At 34.7% G+C, this 16,230-nt stretch overlaps 1 protein-coding gene and 1 pseudogene across 1 annotated transcript in view; both read left to right on the forward strand.

The window, feature by feature from the left end:
• LOC138692242 (MD-2-related lipid-recognition protein-like) overlaps positions 1-16,230 on the forward strand; it is a 113,514-nt gene that overhangs the window by 59,091 nt on the left and 38,193 nt on the right. The gene's annotated exons all lie outside the window — the stretch shown is intronic.
• On the forward strand, positions 1,606-1,740 carry LOC138692315 (U1 spliceosomal RNA; annotated as a pseudogene).

A 16,230-nucleotide genomic window follows, 5' to 3' on the forward strand; every position in this document is an offset into this window, starting at 1 on the left:
TCTAAAAATAATAGGCTGCGTTAGAATATAAATTCTGTGGAAAATGAGATACAAATTTATTTTTGTAAGAGTAGGGTTGCTTGGACCAGGACATGAAAACCATATTGATTACCGCAAAAGGAAAAATTGTTTTTTAAGTAATTAAACTAGTCTATGTTTAATACATTTTGCAAAATTTTAGCAAATTTTCATATACAGTAGTCCAATTGAAATAAGTCTGCCTATATTTATTCCTAATTAATAAATTGGAATGATTATTGCATTCTTTAAATTATTTGAATAGTTACCTTGAGATAAACATAGATTAAAAAATAAAACAAGAACACCAGACCTTTTGACAATATTATTATTAATAGGCTACTAGGAGTCATTGTAACAAAAGAAGACTCTGGAAAGGAACCATGTTCTTAAATTCGTCAATGACTTTATCTATACCGATGGATGGAAACCAGTCTGCTTAGCGGAGGGAGAAGGGGAACCGAGTTTGTTGAAAAACACATGAGCTACCGATCCGGTCCAGAATTAGTCTTCGTGCGTAACTAAATTTCAATTAGAAGAAAAACAAGGTTATTTACGGAATATGTTTCTTTCAGTTTGTTACATTTTCGAGGCGTGTTCTACACGCCTCCATTTTCAAGAGTCCGCAGGTTCATTAGGGGTGCCCAGGCACAGCTGCTACCCTCCGTAGCTCTGTCTGTGAATTTAAATATAGATATTGCAGACCAACTTTCATTTGTTCATATTCGTTATAACAATGTAACTTCTAACGGTCTTAGAAATTCTATATTTGCCTAGCTGAGAAATGTTCGTAAATTATTAGGGACTGTATTCATTCGCGAAAAATGAAATAGTTCTAATCATTTTCGTACATTTTACAGTTTTCCTATGAATTTCATTAGCAAAATGCATCGACAAATAAGCATTCATTATTGAACATTTCGAAACACATTATATGTCAAGGATATTTTTAAGAATAAAGAGAGTTACTGTTACATAACATTGATATTTACATATTTCTGCCTGCTTCTTCACAATAGGCGTATGTGAATGTATGTCACCTTTCTCTCGCTTATGAGTTTATATCAATTTTATCAGCATGACTATTTTTGGTCAGTCCACTGTCCGAAGAGAGGCCTGAACCTCACAAGTGATACCAATAAGGCGATACCTATGTATAATGTTTATTTTTTACTCTATGTTTAAACTCTGATTACTACATCAATGACCGGCGGTCATGGAACTTCGTACAGTGGCTCTGTAGAACTCCGGAACGCATCTTGACATCTACCGGTAAAGCTCGGAACTAGGCGCTTATTTGCCCTGTAGATGGCAGTGGCGACTTTAAGTATATTTATGTGAAATTATAATTACAGTAACTAAGAATTTTATGTTAATTGTGTTAAATTATAGAAAGACGCATTTCGTTCGTGAAAAAGTATATTCCACGCAAATCTTATATCAGAAAGTTTGAGTCTAATTTTAGTAATAAATTACATTAACATGTTTTGTGTAGAGAGCTCCTGTGAGTAGTTAAACAGAAGGCAGGCATAAGAGGGCTGAGTGACGTATGAACCCTTAGCCCTCTTAATGTCTGCCTTTTACGGCAAACATACCTAGCGTGGGGGTTATCGTGATCATGAAGGCGGTGCCCCCAGGGGTTTGACCCCCTGCGATTGCTCTATTAGTGAGTAACTCGGACGCGTAATTTTTGGTAGTCGGGACTACAAATGGTAGTCCCGGAATTATAATGACTAAGAGAGTATTGCGTACAAACGTGGATAGATGTCACTGTAGTAATGATGGGAAATTCAATTAAATTTACAGATTCGTTCGCGGCGAACTAGTTCGACAGTGAGATTTAGGGATGTGACAAGCGGTTATTTTCTTGTAACTGTTATAAGTGTCTCCGTTACTTTTGTTCAGTAGTTACAATTTCCTGCCGGGGACAAGATAGCAGTCACATAAGAAGTTATATTTAACGGTTAAATAACTAGCAGAGGCATAGAAGCAGTTAGTTACCCACGAACAAGTTATACTTGAATGTTAAATAACTTATATTGTAAAAATGGTTGAAAACGTTGACAAGTACATTTGTAGCAGAAATACTGTACCATAAATATAAAACATTGGTTTCATTGACCTTTCAACACTCGTAACAAACACTATTATGTACATTATGAATTTATTTATTATAATAAATACGCATATAGCGTAGATCAGTGATTTTCTAGCAGAGGTCCGCGGCCACCTGAGTATCCGCACAGCTATTAATGAGGGATCGCGAACAAAATAATAATAATCAACACGCCACAGAACCGACTGCTATTTAACAAACACAATCATGAATCATATTATACCTCAAATATTATGTATATTATGAATTTATTTATTATAATAAATACACATATAGCGTAGATCAGTGATTTTCAATCAGAGGTCCGCGGCCACCTGAGTACCCGCACAGCTATTAATGGGGGATCGCGAACAAAATAATAATAATAATAATAATAATAATAATAATAATAATAATAATAATAATAATAATAATCATCATCATCATCATCATCAACACGCCACAGAACCGACTGCTATTTAACAAACACAATCATGAATCATATTATACCTCAAATATTATGTATATTATGAATTTATTTATTATAATAAATACACATATAGCGTAGATCAGTGATTTTCAATCAGAGGTCCGCGGCCACCTGAGTACCCGCACAGCTATTAATGGGGGATCGCGAACAAAATAATAATAATAATAATAATAATAATAATAATAATAATATTCATCATCATCATCATCAACACGCCACAGAACCGACTGCTATTTAACAAACACAATCATGAATCATATTATACCTCAAATATTATGTATATTATGAATTTATTTATTATAATAAATACGCATATAGCGAAGATCAGTGATTTTCAATCAGAGGTCCGCGGCCGCCTGAGTATCCGCACAGCTATTAATGCGGGATCGCGAACAAAATAATAATAATAATAATAATAATAATAATAATAATAATAATAATAATAATAATAACAATCAACATCATCATCATCATCATCATCAATACGCCACAGAACCGACTGCTATTTAACAAACACAATCATGAATCATATTATACTTCAAATATTATGTATATTATGAATTTATTTATTATAATAAATACGCATATAGCGTAGATCAGTGATTTTCAATCAGAGGTCCGCGGCCACCTGAGTATCCGCACAGCTATTAATGCGGGATCGCGAACAAAATAATAATAATAATAATAATAATAATAATAATAATAATAATAATAATAATAATAAATAACTCTTGATCTTCAAATTAGCTCCACCGATGCGATGATTTCTCAAACAGGATAGCACAAACTGGAACCTGTCCCATTATTTCATAGATTTGCCGATAGTTTAATTGTCATTAAACTGGACAAGTGGGAGATTGTAAGCTACTTCTTTCACAAGTGACAATGTCATTCATTACACTGAAGTCTCTTACAGCTTCCGCACTGCTAATGGTGATGTAATTCGTGGCTTTGGCTGTAGTGAATGACAAAAGGGCAATTTTTTACTATTAAGTTATCCACGAAATCTCGGAAATCATAATAAGCTGTAGAGAGTCTCCAACAAGCAGTGCAAAAGCCACTAAATTTCTGTATTTTCAATGGATCGCTTTAGCAGAATGTAGAATAGTAGCTGGTTACCTAAATTAGAAAAATGCGTTTATTGATTGATTTTTCCTTGCGAGTTATTTTAACAAAGGGCTTGCGCGAGCCTTTGCGAGTGCCCTCCACACATCCCCGGCTGTGGTACAATGTTGGTGACGTCAGAACGGCGGGGGGGGGGGATAGTAACTGAATAGTATGGATTTGTGTCACATAGTTTCATTTTAATATTAGACAGGTTTTCTAAAATGTACCTTGTTATCAGTTTACTTTTTGTATTTATTCAATGCTAACATATATTTTTTAAATTTTCTTTTGAGATTGAGGAAGCCAAAGCCTCTCCCTGACCTACCCAATTGCTTACGCCCATGAAAGCATTGTAAAAGGATAAGATATGACGGCTTTATAGAAGTGTAGACAAAGTCTAAGAAATTATTTAAAGTATTTTTATCGGTACCTATATAAACAAGCTCAAACTTTCTCCCCCCCCCCCCACACGATATTGAAAGGCTAGCTCCACCTATGAAATTAGTAGGCCCCTAATGCGACAAATCATGCCATAATGGTTTATTTTAAATATTTGAAAACTTTATATTATTACGAAGGACATCAATAGCTTATGATATATAATAAACTAAATTGATTTATTCATCATTACTAATTTTTGTGATGCTTTAGCTTGCATATACACATTCCACTTCTGGTGGAAATATTTTATGAAGAGTATAGAATTTTTAATACATTTTCTTACAGATTTAATAACAGTAATATTGTGAAATATCACATTCTCGGCTCTGATCGAAACCGTGCTCTGTGCTCTGCTTTAGGGAACAGACTTAGTTGATATTTTTGTAACCAGATGGTGAAACACATTAGTAATGCCGCGCTATCTCGTGGACCGGTTGAACACTACGTAATGACGTTATTATAACTAGTTTCTTTTGCAGAAGTTACATCCAGACGAAAGTAACAGTGTAACAGCGAGTAACTAGTTATTTCGTGTCCAAGTTATTTTTGTAACCGTTACAATTAAGTAACTGTTACAAAGTAACTGCTACGTTATTTTTCGCCCATCCCTAGTGAGATTAGTTCGTCTGAGAAAAACTGACGCATATAATCATTAAGTTCGCTTAGTTTCTTTGAGAAAAGCTGATGTAATTTAACCATTTAGTTCGCTTGAGATGGAGAGGAAAGCCGACGCAAAGATATAATCAGAAAATCAATATTATTTTAACTTTGAGGAATATATACTTATGCGATAATTGCTTCCTCTTAAAGAATAACTGATTTTAGGGAAATATGATGTTATATTACTTACTGTAGGCCAGTGTTTATTTATCACATTTATTTTGTGAGAGAAAGTAACAGCAATGCAGTATCAAAATATTTCAGCGTTGCAAACGTTGATTATTATGATTAAAACTACGGTAAAGTGAAAGCTTGAAAGAAAAGAAATATTATTGAACTGTAAACTGTATAATCTAAATCCAATCCTCAAATTTCTTAATAATAATAATAATAATAATAATAATAATAATAATAATAATAATAATAATAATAATAATAATAATATAAAAGCAGAAAATAAAATAATCTCTTTTCAGACATACACATTTGGGGGACCGCACAAAAAATAACATATAATTGAACAAAATTGTATTGTCAGCAGAGGAACAGATGGAGTCTCTCATTAAAAGCATATTAAAAATATGCTCCCTTATCACATCTGTCATGCGGAGGGACGCCATTAGCAATGGGGGCACAAAGAGGGCGTGTCCCCCAATATTTGGTCTAATTGTTTATTATTATAATTTTTTTATTATTAACCTGTTTACATGTGTTTAATAAGATGTGTTGTATTATGCAATCAGCAGTACAGATTTAAATAAATAGCGCCCTTAAACTTTATGCAGTCTTAAAGATTTCAATTTTCTTTAGTTTATAATATCCCCCCCCAATAGCTAACGGCGCCGCTGAAGGGAGGAATACTCTATATAACAGATATTATTAAGAAAACTTTTTCCATAATTCATTCCCTCACTTAACCAATGTTTTACCTCTCAGCCTTAAAAAGAACCTGATCCAAACTTTAGTGATGCCCCACTTCGATTATTGCGATTTTTTATTCACAAATCTAAATACTGATCTTGCCCATAGACTACAGCGTGTTCACAATATCTGCGTTCGTTTCGTTTGTAACATTAGAAAATTCGATCATGTAACACCGTCACTAGAATTGTCTTGGAGTCCACTTAAAGAAAGAAGATTCTTCAACTCTCTCTTATTACTATTTAAAATCATCCACACCTCCACAACCTCTTACCTAGCATCTCGTTTTGTTTACGTTTCACTACCTCGAACCCGGAACATGTACCTTCTCTCTATTCCTCTGCACAGAACATCCTTCTACTCATCATCTTTCAGCATATCTATTCCACGCCTCTGGAATTCTCTCCCTGACCACGTCAGAGACTGTCGGACAATATCAAAATTCAAATTTAAATTAAAAAATCACATTGTAGTTCATGGAATTGCTTGTTGAACACATGTCAGGTTGCGCAACTTCACCTTAACCCATGACATATAGTAAATATTGTAACTATGCTGTTGTAAAATTGAAAATTAATATGTAATGTATTTATTATTATTATTATTATTATTATTATTATTATTATTATTATTACTACTACTACTACTACTACTACTATTATTATTATTATTATTATTATTATTATTATTATTATTATTATTAGTTATCAATATCATCATTGCTATCTCTGTTTTCTTTCTTTTTGTTGTATTAACTCGATGAGAGCTCTATAATGTACTTTTGACTCTGTTGACCCTCTATAGGGCTTTAACTTAATTTGTATCATTTTCATCAGTGTTTGTATTTGTTTTTTGTATTTATATGTGCTATCTGGTAGGATGGAAGAGAAGGCCTTATGGCCTTAATCCTGTCAGATTAAATAAATTATTATTATTATTATTATTAAATTATTATTACATTCGAAAAATAGATCGAATGAAATTTAGGACATGAAAATCCGTTCATTAACTGTTTTCAACATGAAGTTTCGAGTTACGAATTCGGGACCCCAGTGCAGTGGTAGAGTTCGAACATGCTAATTATTCGTACACAGTATCAATCTAAAAAACTGTAAACTATTACAGTTATATTACTTTTAAAGAGAATTTCAACTCACATTTAAAGGAAAATGTACGTAATTGGTCACTAACGTAGCGATTCTGAGTGTAGAAATTAGGAATGTGTGTTGGAATGCTTACATCCTGAATCCTACTACTTACTTCAATTAATTAAAGACAAGTGAATAATGTATTTGCGGATGTAATATCGGAGAGCATTATAGTCGACGTGAAATTGTGATTTTGTAATGCATTTCCAAGAAACGATAACGGATAATATATAATAATAAAATTTTATTAAGGGCCAGTATCGCTTAATGTTTGTCAGACTTAACCTCAAACCATATCTTAATATTGGCTACGAACGATATAAACACAATGTAACCAGACTGAACCACTCTGTGCTCTTAACCTCAAATAGAATCTGGTTGCGAGGGTTTCATCACTCCTGAAGTCCCGAAGTCAGGCAGCCTTGAATCCCAACAATTGTTTATACAGGGACATCATTTTATTTTTACTTCAATTTTTATTGTACCTGAGTTTTTGAATGTACTTCACTCCCACCCCTTCTACTAATGAAGCTCAACCGTCCTCCATACAGATCCAAAACCGTATATACAGTCAAAGTAGCTTTATGTTCAGCGTAAACAGTACGTTCCAAAAATATGTTCGCGTTATCCAGTGACGAAAGAGCTTTCAATATTGAATCATTTTCGCACAGGTACTGTCGTCCATTTACCTACGTCGCATCCCGGTTTCCCCCACCTGCTTCTATTCACCTTTCTGTTAAAGCTAGTAGCTGGGCTGTCTTAGCTCTTTTCTGAGAACATTAATTTCTGTTAGGAATTGGAAGTGTACGTAATATTATGCCCATACAATTGTTTAAAATAACTTAAATAAAAGGACCTCGTTAAGTAATTAACTGTCACGTGATTTCCTCCCTTTCTACGACCCTACGACATAAGCACTTGGACGGACAGTAGATAGTATGTCTGAGTAATTTTATCTTTTCGGATCGGGCAGAAGTGAAGATTGAATTTACAGTACGTAAGGTATTCTTTTATAGAGTTGGTACGGAATTATTTCAACATGAGTTACTAGTTACGAAGGACGAAACTGGTAACTGGAATTAGGTACAATAGTCTATAGTGCGATAACATGCACATTAGAACTGAAGCCTGTATCGAAATGAACGGCCACCATTTTAAAAAATGCGTTTAAATATCCATATTATGATTATTTTTCAATTTAACTTCATTCTCTATATTGTACGCTAATGTGCTGTAGACAGTATAATATACACTGCATAATAAATACGTCCACATGGACAGCTCAGTTCGTGAGTAAAAACACTCATTGTTAATACAGTACTGTATTTTGATTAAACAAAAACCTAATGAAAATGATCAAACTCAAAATCGCGATATTTCCTAGTTTACGTAAATGGATGAACTACTTTTCTTCCCTATTATGTTTTCGCGGGATATCAGCCGAGTTAAGATTTTGGAATGCTCCAAGCTTTCGACTGCTATCTCCGCAGCCATCTTCAGGGAAGTGATGTCCGAACAGAAAGTCGAAAGGTTATATAGATGTGGCTGTCTCAGGCGAAACGGGATTGGTTGGCGGATCGGCCAATCCGGGGCCGGGAATTGTCATCGCTCGTAAGCTCCGCCCCTCCCGGGATTACTGCGTGAAGTTTGGCGGGCGGCGAGCCCTGTTCCGCCGGTTGGAATCGGTTGCCGTCCTCGGTCCGTGATCTTCATGACCTTGATTGTAAGAGGGCCTGAGTTGGTCTAAGGCCGGTGTCCATGCCTGACTGAGCTGGAGTCCACTGTCTCTGTTAAAGTTGTTTTTCTCCAGCTTGATCTCTATGGCCTCCTTGATTGTACGATCCCAGTAGTGGCTTGATTTGTTAATGACCTTGGTGTGGTCAAACAGTATTTTATGCTCCTTTTCTATGCTGTGTTGCGCCACTGCAGATTTTTCCGGGTAATACAGCCTCAGGTTCCTCTTATGTTCTTTGATTCTGTCTTCTATTGTGCGGCCAGTCTGCCCTATGTATACTTCGCCACACTCGCATGGAATCTTGTAAATCCCTGGAGTCCTTAAGCCCTGACTGTCTTTAACCTGACGTAGATGACTCCGGATTTTGCTCTGTGGTTTATGGATGGTTTTGATATTAACCTTCTGGAGGATTCTGCTTATTTTGTGTGACACGCTCCCGCAGAATGGAATGAAAGCTTTCTTTGTCGGTTCTTGCTTGCTGTCTAAGTCTATTGTGTTACATCTCGTGGTAACTTGTTTGAGGGCTTTGTTGATGTCTCTCCGGCTGTAGTTGTTTTGTTGTAGTGTTCTACGAAGATGGTCCATTTCTGCAGGCAAGTTGTTGATATCGGAAATGACTATGGCGCGATGTAGTAGACTAGTCAGGACGGACTTCTTCTGCGAAGGGTGGTGGAGGCTGAGTGCATTCAAGTACAGATCTGTGTGCGTCGGCTTTCTATACACGCCATGTCCGAGAGTACCATCTGCTTTCCTGTGTATGTGGATATCCAGGAACGGCAGTGAGCCCTCTGACTCCACCTCCATGGTGAACTGGATATTCGCGTGGATGCTGTTGAGATGTTGTAGGAACTCTTGTTCTGAAGATGGCTGCAGAGATAGCAGTCGAAAGCTTGGAGCATTCCAAAATCTTAACTCGGCTGATATCCCGCGAAAACATATTAGCGAACCAACGCCGAGAAAGCCTCAAATCATACATACTTTTCTTCCCTCCTATACCTAGTAAAGTGATGTGTTTGTACATTACGACAGTATCATCGAACTCCAGTCGTGGAAGGGGGGTAGCAAACGGCGTTGATCCAAAGGTATAGCCAGGTTAATATTAAAAATGTTAGTAAAAATAAAATGATGTCCCTGTACCTGACTGAACTTTTATCTACTTTGGCAACTGTTTTATATGTATGAACAATCAAGTAGCCTATTTGAAACATCATCTCTACTTTTCAGTGTATAATAATCCGTTCCCCAGTCTTTATTTAATTACTAGGCCCTTATTAAAAGGCTAGGAATTTTCTTTTCATATGTTTGAGATCAAGTGTGCAATCTCAAGTAAAAAGATATTAACGTATGTTTTATGTTTCTTAAAAATGCAAATATGTTTGAGAATTTTTTCTTTCTATTTATATAACCACTGGTAATATTATATAATAGAACCACAACATTTTGGTAACTAAGATACTGTTCTGTTTTGTCTTTAATGGCCAGTTTTTCCAAGTAATGTTTAATTTGGCTTAACAAATGTTAAATTAACAGCTGGTTTATTTTTAACGTTTTGTTAAGATGTTTTCCATTTTGCCAACATAATTTTGTTTAAAATAACCAACACTTAACTTTAACTGTCGTTAATACTATTCTAACTAATCAACAGCAGTTGGTAATGATTTTTCATATATAAGACAACTTCTTATTGGCTGATATTATTATTTAAATTCTGTACTGTAGAGTAAGTCATGAAACCTGTGTAAAATCGTAACCTGTTACAGTAGCCATGATTCATACAGTGTAGAGAGTTGATAAATGAAAGTTGCATTGACTACTATTGAATAATAATTATTATTATAAGTATGGTTATATTTTATAATGACTATTACACTCTTACTACATCATACTATTTTTGACCAATAAAACGGTACGAAAGGACGTATTTCAACCAATCATGTCTGCTTATCGCACAATTTTATCGCGTCCCTAGCATTTGTTTAATTTTATCGCGTCCCTAGCATTTGTTTAATTTTATCGCGTCCCTAGCATTTGTTTAATTTTATCGCGTCCCTAGCATTTGTTTAATTTTATCGCGTCCCTAGCATTTGTTTCTTTGTTTGCCAACATTTGAAACTGCGCTGGTCTGGACGTCAAAATATATATATATATATATATATATATATATATATATATATATATATATATAATTACAAACCACTCCAGTCGATGCACAGCAGTTTCAAATATGACTCGCATTGGCATTCAAGAACAAGAATTAATAAAAATCACTGATCATACCTATGCATCTTCTGAAATCCGATTTACAAATAAATGAAGAGCACCATTCGGAAATCCTGAATAAGTTGAATACACCATGTAGGCCTAAATCAACGAGTTCCACTTCTATTACGCACACGTCCAATATAACATCAATTGAACCACCAACCACATTCAAATTTGAAAATTGTACACTCAATAATTATTCCTTTTAAAATTATTCACTCGGAAATTCTGAATAAATTGAATACACCATGTGGGCCTAAATCAACGAGTTCCACTTCTATTACGCACACGTCCAATATAACATCAATTGAACCACCAACCACATTCAAATTTGAAAATTGTACATTCAATAATTATTCCTTTTAAAATTATTCATGTTTATTTTTATGTCATCGTCGTTAATTAAAACTTTTCTAACACTTGTGTATATTAGTTGGGTTATGTTATAGCTTCTGCTATATGATATTATGGATAGTCACGTATCAGAGATTGTTTAATATTAAAATTTATTGAAAATCATCTGTCAAGTGACGTTGATTACTGGGATTCGGATAATTGAAGTGGAATGTTGCATTTTAATAAAAATGAAACTGAATCAACAAAGTCTTCTTGACTAGTAACATTGCCATCGTGTATAATAGATCGAGAACTTCTCGACTCACTACTGCCATCTAGCTTGCATCTAGCGTAATATTTGTAATATTGAGATGGTACAATAATACATTTGAAGACAGTTGTATTTTCGTAAGTCAATTAATATTTTATTGTATTGGAGTACTTCGTTACTTCTAATCTTTATATACTTTCTTCTAATCGTGTAATAGTCAATTAAATCCCACTCGAGTTTTGATTTTCTCTAGATAAATCAAAACGTCTAGTGAGATTACTGTTGATAAATATGAATTTCTGTTTACAAAAATCTCAGCATTATGACCACCAGGTGACAATAATTACAGGAATGTGTGTGTAGTCAACTGTACACAAAACTCCGAGGAGAATTCCTTATCATATAAAATTCTCTAATTCAGGTCCATGTATAAATTATATGTAATTTCGTCCTTAAGAAGCAATTGCTGCTGAAACATTTTATTATTTACTCATTGCGTATTTTGAAGCACTATTGACATCGGCTATAGTTGAAGAGCCAGTAACATAGAATCTAGAGTTAATAGTAGCTGGTGAATTGAAACAAGTGGCCTATTTCAACTAGGTAACATACAACTGAGTTTTATTTTAAGACATGAAAGTGATTATTATAACTATATACCGGCACCTAAGAAATATTAGTAAATTAATACATAATGTGCATTCAAACAACGAAACTTAATTGGTATATTAACGTTCACTTATTAGAATTATATTATAGCTAGCGATAAGATATGTTTGCACTGGCTTTAAAACAGAAGCGAAAGAGCTGGATTCTTGGAATTTATAATCTTTTTCTTTCCGATGGAAATTTAATTTTCCAGCAGGATAATCACCCCGCGCACACCGCCATAAACGTTCAAAGACGGTTCACGGAAAAGCATGAAAAAGAGGAGGATTGACAAATATCGAGATATTCCACCTCAAAATCCAGATCAGTTCTGGGATTAAGTTCTGATTACCCGGGAAGATTTCGCTAAGGACCAGAACTATTTCCGCGATCTGGTGGACTCAATGCCCCGAAAATGCCAGGCAGTGATAGACGCCGGTGGCATGTGGATGAAGTATTAGATCCAGATGTGTATTTCTTTTATTTTTCTTTAATTTGTTTGTTTATCTTTGTTTTATTTCGGGAAGAAAATTGATCTCCCAAGAGTTTTTTAAATTCTCCTAGTGGAGCCAGAGTTGCGAAATAATTCGTTCCAGTACACAAAATTAAAAAAAAGAAGAAAGGTAACATGTATAAAAATTAGTTACGTTAATAAAAAATAAGTTATCGCCGAGAATCGAACACGGGCCCCTAAAATGACAAGCCAACTCGCTACTGACTGCTCCAACGGAGAGATATGACGCAACCAGCGCGACGAGGCAGATATAGTTGCTCGGCTTGAAGTCTACGGAGACAACTCACATCAAAGAGAAACATTACATGTTATTTTCACAACTTTTGTCTGAACAGCTGTTGTGGTGTTATCCGCCATGTTTAACTATTTGTTAAATGAGTTAACGGCCTGAAATCCTACATTTAAAGTTAACAAACGGTTAAGAATCTGTTAAGCCAAACTGGTCCCTATCCTGAGCAAAATTAATCCATTCTCTATCATCATATCCCACCTCTCTCAAATCCATTTTAATATTATCTTCCCATCTACGTCTCGGCCTTCCTAAAGGTCTTTTCCCTCCGGCCTCCCAACTAACACTCTATATGCATTTCTGGATTCGCCCATACGTGCTACATGCCGTGCCCATCTCAAATGTCTGGATTTAATGTTCCTAATTATGTCAGGTGAAGAATACAATGCGTGCAGTTCTGTGTTGTGTAACTTTTTCCATTCTCCTGTAACTTCATCCCTTTTAGCCCCAAATATTTTCCTAAGCACCTTATTCTCAAACACCCTTAACCTATGTTCCTCTTCAAAGTGAGAGTCCAAGTTTTACAACCATAAAGAACAACCGGTAATATAACTGTTTTATAAATTCTACTTTCAGATTTCTCGACAGCAGGCTGGATGATAAAAGTTTCTCAACCGAATAATAACAGGCAGTTCCCATATTTATTCTGTGTTTAATTTCCTCCCGAGTATCATTTATATTTGTTACTGTTGCTCCCAGATATTTCAACTTCTCCACCTCTTCAAAAGATAAATTTCCAATTTTTATATTTCCATTTCGTACAATATTCTGGTCACGAGACATAATCATATACTTAGTCTTTTCGGGATTTACCTCCAAACCTATCCCTTTACTTCTCCCAGTAAAAGTCACGTGTTTTCCCTAATCGTTTGTGGATTTTCTCCTAACATATTCAGTCATCCGCATAGACAAGCAGCTGATGTAACCAATTCAATTCCAAACCCTGTCTGTTATCCTGGACTTTCCTAATGGCATACTCTAGAGCAAAGTTAAAAAGTAAAGGTGATAGTGCATCTCCTTGCTTTAGCCCACAGTGAATTGGAAACGCATCTGACCTATACGAACTCTGCTGTACGTTTCACTGAGACACATTTTAATTAATCAAACTAGTTTCTTGGGAATACCAAATTCAATAAGAATATCATATAAAACGTCTCTTTTAACCGAGTCATATGCCTTTTTTAAAAGTATGAATAACTGATGCACTGTACCCTTATACTCCCATTTTTTTCTCCATTATCTGTCGAATACAAAATATCTGATCAATAGTCGATCTATTACGCCTAAAACCACACTGATGATCCCCAGTAATTTCATCTACATATGGAGTTAATCTTCTCAAAAGAATATTGGACAAAATTTTGTACGACGTCAGCAAAAGTGATATTCCTCGAAAGTTACCACAGTTATGGCCAGTTTGTCCAAGTAATGTTTAAATTTGCTTAACGAATGTTAAATTAACAGTCTGTTTATTTTTAACGCTTTGTTAATATATTTTCCATTTGTTCAACATAATTTTGTTTAAGATAACCAATACTTAACTATAACGTCTGTTAGCACTATTTTAACTACTCAACAGCAGTTGGTAATCATTCTACGCATATAAGACAATTTTTATTGGCTAAAATTAATCTCTAAATTCTATATTACAGAGTGAATCATGAAACTTGCATAAAATGACAACCTGTTACAGTAGGCCACGCTCCATAAACAAACAGTTGACAAATGAAAGTTGTAGGTGACGTGCTGAATAATAATTACAAAGTAAGGTTATATTTCCACATTGCTATTATGGATACGAAATACGAAAGAAATAAAATAACACTGATGTATTTAAACAGCCCAAAATATTTTTTAAGTATTATATTACCAGTCATATGCTAAACATTCCCTACAGAGAGACACAAAATATTAATTTCGCAACTTCTGTTCGAACAGTTGTGGAGACATCGGCCATATTTAACTGTTAAACGAGTTAAACTGCCCAAAATTCTACATTTAAAATTAACAAACTGTTAACAATCTGTTAAACCAAACTGGTGTTGAAAACATACAATTTTATTAATTAACAAACTGTTTAGAATTTAACAGTCGTTAAATTTTCTAACAATACTTGGAAAAACCGGCCATTAGTCTTGTCCCCCTTCTTAAATATAGGTACGATATAGAGTATTTACTATTTATATTATTACTTTTAATGTACATGCGGATTTATTCCTATAAATAATGCATATATTATTATTATTATTATTATTATTATTATTATTATTATTATTATTATTATTATTATTATTATTATTATTATTATTATTATTATTATTATTATTATTAGAAGAGTATTCTTTTAAACCTGCACACCCCTCAAGTTTGAACGCGGTGCGTGGTGCATTTGTTTTGCCTCGTGCTCGAATTTCAATTCCGCCTATCTTTCAAAACTGAACATTCTGCGTCCCGCGATGGGTATGAGCGGGACGGGGAAGTTTCGAGAAAATCGAGACATCTGGTGACCCTGTCTTATAATGGGTATTTCAGAAACAATAATTAGTTCATCCACCGATGAAAATAAGAGATGGGTACAATTAGGCTATTATAAAATCTAGCAACGACAGTAACCTAAAAAAAATTGCTTAATAAGTGGAAAATGTTCATCACTACCCACGGGTTCTGAACCACGCTAGATGTTGTGGATAAGCTCCCTTGTGAGATCGTTCTTAGTGAAAGAACTTTGGACAGAATTTTAATACGCAGTTACAGTCTTTAGTCTTCTGAGAAATACATCGTTGAGAATCAGACGTTTGCGCCAAGACACACGAAACGTAGTCCTGCCCAGATATGGCCGCCTACGATCAGCTGATTGGGTCGTGAGTCTTTCAAGGTCGCTTACGACTTAGGCTCGTGCGGCTAGGTTGCAATGAAACATTGGCATTCTTTAATATGCAGTGAACGTTTTACACTGAAGTAGAATCTATCTAATAAGTACTGGTAATTCATTAAATCATTAAACATTGATTATTCACTTATCGTGGATTTTCTCCTAACATATTCACGTCATTAACAAACGATTAGGGAAAACACGGGAATTTTACTTGAAGCAAGTAAAGAGATAGGTTTGGAAGTAAATCCCGAAAAGACAAAGTATATGATTATGTCTCGTGACCAGAATATTGTACGAAATGGAAATATAAAAATTGGAAATTTATCCTTTGAAGAGGTGGAAAAATTCAAATACCTGGGAGCAACAGTAACAAATATAAATGATACTCGGGAGGAAATTAAACACAGAATAACTATGGGA

The sequence above is a fragment of the Periplaneta americana genome, chromosome 16, assembly GCF_040183065.1.
Source record: "Periplaneta americana isolate PAMFEO1 chromosome 16, P.americana_PAMFEO1_priV1, whole genome shotgun sequence".
Taxonomy (NCBI): Eukaryota; Metazoa; Arthropoda; class Insecta; order Blattodea; family Blattidae; genus Periplaneta; species Periplaneta americana.